At 34.2% G+C, this 8,410-nt stretch overlaps 1 long non-coding RNA gene across 3 annotated transcripts; it reads right to left on the minus strand.

The window, feature by feature from the left end:
- Positions 1-1,171: 1,171 nt before the first annotated feature.
- LOC110940132 lies at positions 1,172-7,288 on the minus strand. Of its 3 annotated transcripts, XR_004871798.1 has the most exons (6): positions 6,890-7,285; positions 6,475-6,611; positions 5,981-6,040; positions 5,608-5,881; positions 4,667-4,845; positions 1,172-1,294 (listed from the first exon to the last, which is right to left on the minus strand). It is a non-coding gene; the product is annotated as an uncharacterized LOC110940132 (long non-coding RNA). The 3 variants fall into 3 exon arrangements; XR_002592858.2 differs by lacking the exon at positions 1,172-1,294 and having other exon boundaries at positions 4,470-4,845; positions 6,475-6,754; positions 6,890-7,288; XR_002592859.2 differs by lacking the exon at positions 1,172-1,294 and having other exon boundaries at positions 4,470-4,845.
- Between the last annotated feature and the right edge of the window lie 1,122 nt (positions 7,289-8,410).

Below are 8,410 nucleotides of genomic sequence, written 5' to 3' on the forward strand. Positions count from 1 at the left end.
GCGTAAGAAAGGGTACTCCCCTAAGAGGGGAGTGCCCCTCTCACCCTAATTAATGTGGGTGTTGTCGCATGGAATTGAAATCATGCACGGGTCCATGCATGAGAGGGTTGTGGTACGCACGCATAGGGACCCAGTGCGGGTTTGGAATGTTTAAACGAGTGGGGGCCGGTCCGGTTCGTATTATATGCGAGACTTGGGTGGCGAGTGGTTGAAGAAGCATGTTAGCGAAACTTTTTATGTATTTTATATTGGGGTAACTTTTTAGAATAGTAATCTAGTTTTTAAAGTGTTTCAATTAGGTCACTCAAGTTTCAAATGTGTTCCAATCAAGTTACTCAACATTCATTTTTTCATTAAAATTAAGAGTTTTTTTTATCCATTTCTTAGGTAACCGTGGTGATGTGGATTTTTGTCTCTTTTTTCTCTTTTATTTGATGCTAACGTCAAGTGATGACATGGATTGTAACTTGTTTTTTTTTTTTAATTTTTAATGTAATTAAAGTGTTTTTATTTTTAATAAATTTAATTTCATATATTAAAATAATCCGACCACGGTATCTTATGCTCCATTTTTTTCTTGACACATCGAAAAAAGGACATGGCTCGATTTGAATGTTAAGTTATCTAATTGAGACAAAAATGATATGAGTGACCTAATTAGAATAGTTTTAAATACTGAGTGCGTTTTGATCCTTGATTATCTTTCAGCAGGTTATGGTTTCGACGGGTAACGTGTAGTTATGAGGAAATTTGTGAAGCTTCGCAACTTGTGAGTTCTAACTCCCCTTTTTAAGTATTTATTTTGGGCTAGCATACATGCGTAATTAAGTGTTTTTACGTATATTTTTATACGAGCTTTCTTGCTAAATTAATTAGTGAGTTTTGAAGTAAAAATGTTTATTTAATATTTTCTTATGGTCCGGTAGTTTTCATGGTGTAGGAGTTGATAGGGTTTTGGTAGCCTTGCTTAGGCATGTCATGAGGATTGATGGTGCTATGGTTGTAGTGAGTGTATGTGGTGTTATAGTTGTCAGTGTCGAGGTTAATTCGTAGTTTAGTATGACGACGAGGTTATAGGTGTGTGTGTGTGTGTGTGTCGATGTGCTTTTATGTGACATAGCATCCTAGAGGTGCTTCATGCAGGATTTCTCGTGATGGTGTCGTTACCTTCGGGGTGACGTCAGGTCACGGGAAGCACCCTAAAGGTGCTTGAAGCAGGGTTTCTCGTGATGGGGTTGTTACCTTCGGGGTGACGTCGGGTCATGAGAGGCACCCTTGTCGTGCAGCGTTGTCCCTGAGAATTCTTAAAACAAATTAGGCTTTAGGCGACAAAAAAGTTGGACCCAAAATTGTGGTTAAAGAGAAATGAATTAGAAATAAATAAATCTTGGTGGTGAATCTAAGACTTGAATTTGAGAACTTTGCATTATCTTGGGATGGTGTTTCCACTCCACCACCAACACATTTTTGAATAATAGATAGATGCAGATATTAAATATAGGGTTATTAGATTTTATCACCGCCAACTATTGGTTATTGGCCGCTGTCACCCCCAAATATCACTTTGACGCCCGTCACCCCCAGCTTAACACTTAGTGTATTCTATCACCAAGTCGTTAACTGATCACTAACTTTTGATCCTGTTACTATACTTTTGGGGGTATCATAGGGAACTTAGAAAGGTTTTAGGGATCTTAGGACACCCCAAAAGTATAGTAACAAGATCAAAAGTTAGTAATCAGTTAACGACGTGGTGACAGAACATACTAAGTGTTAAGTTGGGAGTGGCGAGCATCAAAGTGATAGTTGAGGGTGGCAGCGACCAATAGCCGATAGTTAGGGGTGATAAAATTCAATAACCCTTAAATATATAATTTAGTATATATAAAAGCTTATAGAAACCTTTCGGGCCCTTTGAAAATTTGGGTCTCGAGTGACGGCACGGGTTGGCCGGCCCAAGAGCCGGCCCTGTTGCCGTGTATGTGTATGTGTGCAAGTATGTGTGTGTATATGTGCGTGTATGGTAAAAGAACATCAAATTTGTTAAAAATGGGTCGAAAACTTTGAAAAGTGGTAATAACTAGGTTAGCCGAAAAAAACAAACCGGTTACTAATCGGTTTTTACTTTAAATCTTATAACCGGTTCCTAACCTACGATTATTTTCAAACCTAAACTGGTTTTTATAATATATAAATTAGTAGTTGGTTTCGGTTATGGTTACCTTTAAAAAAATAGATATGGTTAAGGAGGTTTTAAAACGTTAAACGGGTTAGCAGGCCAGAGGCCCAAACAAACGCAGCAGGCTTCTCACATCAAAGATTTGCTCAATGCCCAATAACAATTCCCCTCTTTTCTATCATCTTGAAAGATTCAAAGAAAGTGTCACTCGACAAAGATTATATTGCAAAAGGTAAGAATAAAACATATCTTTTTTTTTTTTAAATAAATTCCGTTTATATCTTCTTACTTCAAACTCAAACATATCAATTCATTTTGACGAAAAAAATATTAAAAATAAAAAATAAAAATTGAAACAACGAAACCCAAGAGATTTTAGAACAAGTTGATACGAAATCAATCCAAAAGTTATTAGACTCAGATACGCATCAACTGAATAAACACAAAAGGGCTAGAAAAAAGGTTCAACTTAACTCTTAATCCGAGTGGAGTTACCGAATCCATAACCAGGTATGATACGTATTTGCCCAATTTTCAGCTTGAGGCACATTTTTTACTTCAAATTTTCAGATTTATTTTATTTCCTTTTTAATTGTAAAATACAGCGGTCTTTGATTTAGTTAACTTACATGTTTAGGGTAAGGTTTCAGTATAAATGAGTCTTAACATACAAATTGGGCTTAACATGGGAAGTGAAGGAGAATTTTTTTATTTTTTATTTTTTGAAATTTGTTTTCCCATCTTGTCAAGCACGTATTTTAGTCCCAGAATCTAAAAAAAATTGTGTTTTTACACAAGGCTACATTTTTTTTTTAAATTTCGCATTTAAACATCATACACTTAAGTATATGAAAAAAATTAAAGAAAAGAAAAACTACTTCACTTGTCATGTTGTCATTTTGTATGTCAAAATCCGATTCTATGTAATCTTTGCACTACATTTATTTACCCGTCTACTTTTGTTTTGTTTTTTCAATTCAAATTTCAAGAGTTAGAAATTACCTCCAAAGTCGGTTATTTTGTCTATAAAGAAAGTTATTGTAATTTGCAATGTTTTAAAAACGGTTTATACCGACCGGTTGAACCGGTTAAATCGGATGCCGAAAGCTTGGACGGCACGAATCATACCGGTAAACTCAGGGAGCGGCAAAGAAGTTGTAACGCCGGTATATTGGGTTATATCGGTACCGGGTCAAAGGGTAAATTTTGGATTTTTAATCTTTTATGGGCTTAAAAAGGTGACGATTTATCTTCTTAGTATAACCTAGCACCCAAAAAGATACAAATAGTGAATATTTGGATTATATTTTATTATAGATTAACTTCTGGAATATTTTTTATTATGAAATGATGTAGTTTTGAATTATTTTTTGAGTAAAAGTTGTATTTTATGGATTTATAGGGTTAATTAGTCAACCCGGTTTAACCGATCGGTACAAACCGGTTTAACTGGTTAGACCATTTCTGAGCCTAACCCGGTACAATTTAAAAACCGGTTTTTAAAACATTGGTAATTTGTAATGGTTAAGTTATAGTATAAGTTCTCTCAATTAGGGGTTGTTTGACAACTTCTGAATTGTTAAGTGCTGGATCAGTAAGAGGTCTGAAGAGTGTTGAACCAGTAAGAGGTCTGAATCATTAAGAGCCAGTATTGTGTTTAACCGTCTAGAGACAAATGTCTGACCAATTCAGAATAGAGGTGTTAACCATTCAGACTCCGTATAATTCTTAATCATTCAGAGGCAAATGTCTGAACTATTCAAACATCTGCTCACGAAAACAAACAGTCTGAACCATTAAGTGCTGAACCAGTAAGATGTAACGAATTCTGATGTGTGATCTAACGAATTTTGATGTGTTTAACATATATACCTCCAATAGATTGTAAAATCTTGTAATGAATATTAAACATTTTCAAATTAGTCTTCCGATATATTTGCGGGCATGTTTTTGATTAACAACAATATTTTTCTTGGAAACCAAATGTTTGTTTACTTATTTGAAAAATTGAAAATCAATGTGCGAGACATCAAAAGTCAAAGCGTGTGTCACATTGGGCGTCTGAATGTCAATTATACCCATGTGCAACTAAGCGATTTGTGTAATGCCAATGGGGAACCATTAAAAAACTTTGGGTTTTTGAGTGGTGTGAAAAGCATTTGTCTCAGCAGAACCGAATGGTGTTTGTTAAATAACGGACAAAGGGGTAGGGTACATAGGATACCCCCAACACTACTTGTTACTTTGTAATTGTTTCTTTCATTTTTTGGGGTGTTTTTAAGGAAGTAAAGAATCCAAGGCTAACCAAACATTAGCTTATCACTAAAACAACTAGTTCTATACCCGTCGAGTGGACGGGCATATCAATGATTAAATAACAAAAGTATTTTATTTTTTGTATTCTAAACAAACGTGTAAGAAATTGCCACCCGAACATGACGAAAGATTTGATAATAATGGGAAACCTTCTAAATTACTAAATTATACCTCCAAAGATGGTTCATGCAAAGAAGATTCGACCAACAAAGCCATTTTAACTCCAAGCTTTCTCATATGTCTTGTTATTGTCATTGATATGGGTAGCAAAACCAACAAAGCCATTTTAGCTGTTCAAGGAAATATGTAGGTTCCTTTAGAGTGAATCGCCCTCTAACTTGAAGTAGTCTCTGGGATACAGAAATTAATAACGTGTTTAAGCAAAAATGATACGGTATTTTAACCTGAATCAGCCCACTTTTTCGCAAAAAAAATATATATAATTGTGTGGCAACTATACAAGGGTGATACACTTGTATAATGATGACCACACAATAGTTCAACATAAAATTGCAATGGTCAAACATAATTTAGCTATTATTAGGTCAAAAACACCAAACATAAACTACCAAACCAACACTCCCTCCCCTCCCTTTATTATCATGTTGTGGTTCAAGGTAAGATGTAATTTGAGTGTACACGTCGCAGGTTAGCAAAAGGTAGCATCGATAAAAAAATTTCTCAGGTAACAGAAGCAAAGCATGTATTTAAAGCAAAAAGAAAAAAAGAAAAACGAAACCAATATAGTTGATTAAAATATAAAAATAGAACACAAATCAAAGCTAGCTTAACTGTAATAGTGTAATGATATACCGAATTCAAATTCAGAGAATTGGATTATCACTTAAATAATACACTTTTTTTGTAATAAAACAGTTTCATGCCAGCCCCAACTAAAACAACGACGTCGTTTTAACTTGTTACCCAGCCAGCCAGCCTCAGTTTATCTAACTAAAATTATGTTATTATTGAGATAAACTGGTTACTCATAATTTTTTTTTGGCAAATCCACAAAACAATGCTTATTTTGACTCCAACCATTTCAATATCCTACTGTTTCTACTATAATCAGAGCAATTACATAATATGAAGATTTTTTTTTTTAAACTAACCTCTCTTCTCTTAAGATCGATTCCAGTAATATGGTCCTCTGACTTAACCCCAACTTGTTCATAGCTGAAAGTGCATTGACTTGATAAAATACCGTTTTCGTCCTCCTCAACAGCCACTCTCGGTTCTGAATCATCTACTTCTGAAATGACTCAGATGGTTCTACGGGTTCTTCAGGCATTACAATTAACTCACACAACATGTCAAATGAAGAGTAGCATGATCTCTGGTTGACGTAGACAGTTATTTGACATCGACATCATACGATAGAGCTATCTGTCAAATTGACAGAACTTTGATTAAAAAGATACAAAAAAAAATAAATAAATAATAATAAAAAAAACTAACTTAAAATAAACTATATCAATCACATACCTATTTTAGTACACATTCTACATGAAGGTCCACTTTACAGGATAATGTCTCATAATTACCCTTTAAAGAGAAAAAATAAACAGAGAAAATATCAAAATAAATATTCAGACAATAGTTTATTTTATATTACGACGACGATTCTCCACAAATAATCACATATGTGTTTATTTTGATGTGAGCAAAGCAATAGAACTCATTGTTAAGGTCCTAGCTTCTGTGGTTGCCTAATGCAGAGGTCATCGTCAAACTCAGATACTACCATCATATTGTAACTTTCAATGATGCTATCATATTGCAAGTACACACCTCAAAGTTGAATTTCATTTCATTGACCAATCCCATCTAATTAATTGTTCCTAAGTTTTCAAACAATTTCTACTACTAGGAACTTCTATAAGGGAGTATTAGGTTTTGAATATGTAAAACATTCATATACACATAATTGTGCAAGGGACCAAACTAAAATCAGAGAGATATAATGCTACAAAGTAAACCTGCCATGCTGCGAGAGCTCCTTAAAAGAATGAGCATGATGTCCCGGCTGGAAGTCCATATTCATAAATAAACTCTCGTAAATCATTGCAGAGTTCGGCACTGCCGCACAGGTCTTCGTCCGTTCCTACGGGCAACACTAACACAAGGTTGCAGTTAGCTTCCGTCTGTCTCATACTTACCAACACAATGAGCAAAGCAAAGACAGGGAAGCTCTATTATGTTGTTCATCTTTGATTTTTGGTCAAGTTCTTTCGTTTTTTAGGTCTTAAGCGATTGATCCTAAATCAAGAACCCATAAAACAAATAACTTGAAGAAATCATAGAACAAACAGAAACCGAGATAAATTTCACAATTAATTCAATTTTTTTTTTCCAAAAACAACTACTTAGGGTTCAGAAAACCGAAATCTGTACCTGACAAAGGAAAACATGATTGGTATCCTTCTCTATCTTTTCTGATCCAACCTTCAATGGAACAACAACCGTCGGATGAGCATTAGGAAACCTACCAGACACCGGTTTCGAGTCCTCTGCTGTTTCACCGTATTACCGGTGGCTTTGGTCTCGGTTTCCACCTTCTTTGCCGATGGCAGTGGAAAAAGGAAGTTAATAGATGAATGAAGATAAAGGATTAAGTGGCCTGATTGAGGGATTATGAACCACTGCAACTTCTTTCTCTGCCTGTCCGCCATCATTGTTGTTGCAGTTTGAAGAGAAGTTACATTTGTGTGCATGTATATGTGTAGACGACAATAACTGGCCAGCCACAACTCCCGTAAAACTTGCAGCAGTATAACCGCCTAGAACTGCTGCTTCTAGAAGAGTCAACCTATTTTATACGGTTGAGATTTGATCTTAGTTTCATCTAATGGTTCATATTGCATTTTGTTCCCCTTAATTTTAAGGGGAACATAAGAATATATAATTATTTCTTTCTTTTATTCATGTCATATATATGTTTTTACTCACTAATACGTTTATCGTCCGATGATAGTATAAATAAACGTACTTAAAATAAAGTTATTTCATTTGCCACACAGATCATGATACATGACTCTAAGTTGTGTATGCTCTCATTTGTCACTTTATTAAGTAGTTGTCACCTTAACCAATGAAGACTATTTTTACATACTTGTTAGAAATAACATGTTTATGTGGATTAACGGATCATTTGAGTAACATTACCAATATGACACAACTATAGGTTCCTAACATTTACTTCATGGAAGTAATTGTTATAAGTTAATGGAACTTTACGATTTCCCTTTAGATGTCTTTAATAGAGAGAATACCAAGAGTTATTATTAACCAACCATGATTTATGATTATAATCATGGAAAATTAGTGATAGTCATGGTTTATAAATAGTTATATAAAGAACTCTTTTAAACACACCAAAGTATACACTTTCTCTAATCATCTCATCAAGATTAAGGCATCATAACTGGAATCGCTATGGCTTTATCATCGTCATCTAAGATTATAGTTACAACAAGTAAGTATCTCTAACTTTATATTCACGCTTTATGTTATTGCTTGAATAAACATGATTAGGGTTCTATGATTTTAACCCATGTTTAAAGATATAATCAACATGTGGTATTAGAGCAGTATTGATTATATCAATCCAATTATCAAACTTGATTTGAGGCTTCTAGAAATTGGATTTTAAATAATTGATGAAACTTACAAACACACGTTCGAATTCCTGTTCATTTTTGAAGATTTGTATTTTGGTTTTGAACCGAATTGTATGTTGAAATCACAAAATTTTAGTTTTTATATTTCTTAATTCGGTGGATAAGAACTTAATGGACTGTGAATATTTTAGTGCCATTGAAATTGATGCCTGATGCGTGTGAAGTGTCGTATAGTTTTTTAATGTATATTTTAAGCCCTTTAACACTTTTTAGCCAAGTTTTAAATTTATAAAAC

This window comes from Helianthus annuus, chromosome 11 (assembly GCF_002127325.2).
Source record: "Helianthus annuus cultivar XRQ/B chromosome 11, HanXRQr2.0-SUNRISE, whole genome shotgun sequence".
Lineage (NCBI taxonomy): Eukaryota > Viridiplantae > Streptophyta > Magnoliopsida > Asterales > Asteraceae > Helianthus > Helianthus annuus.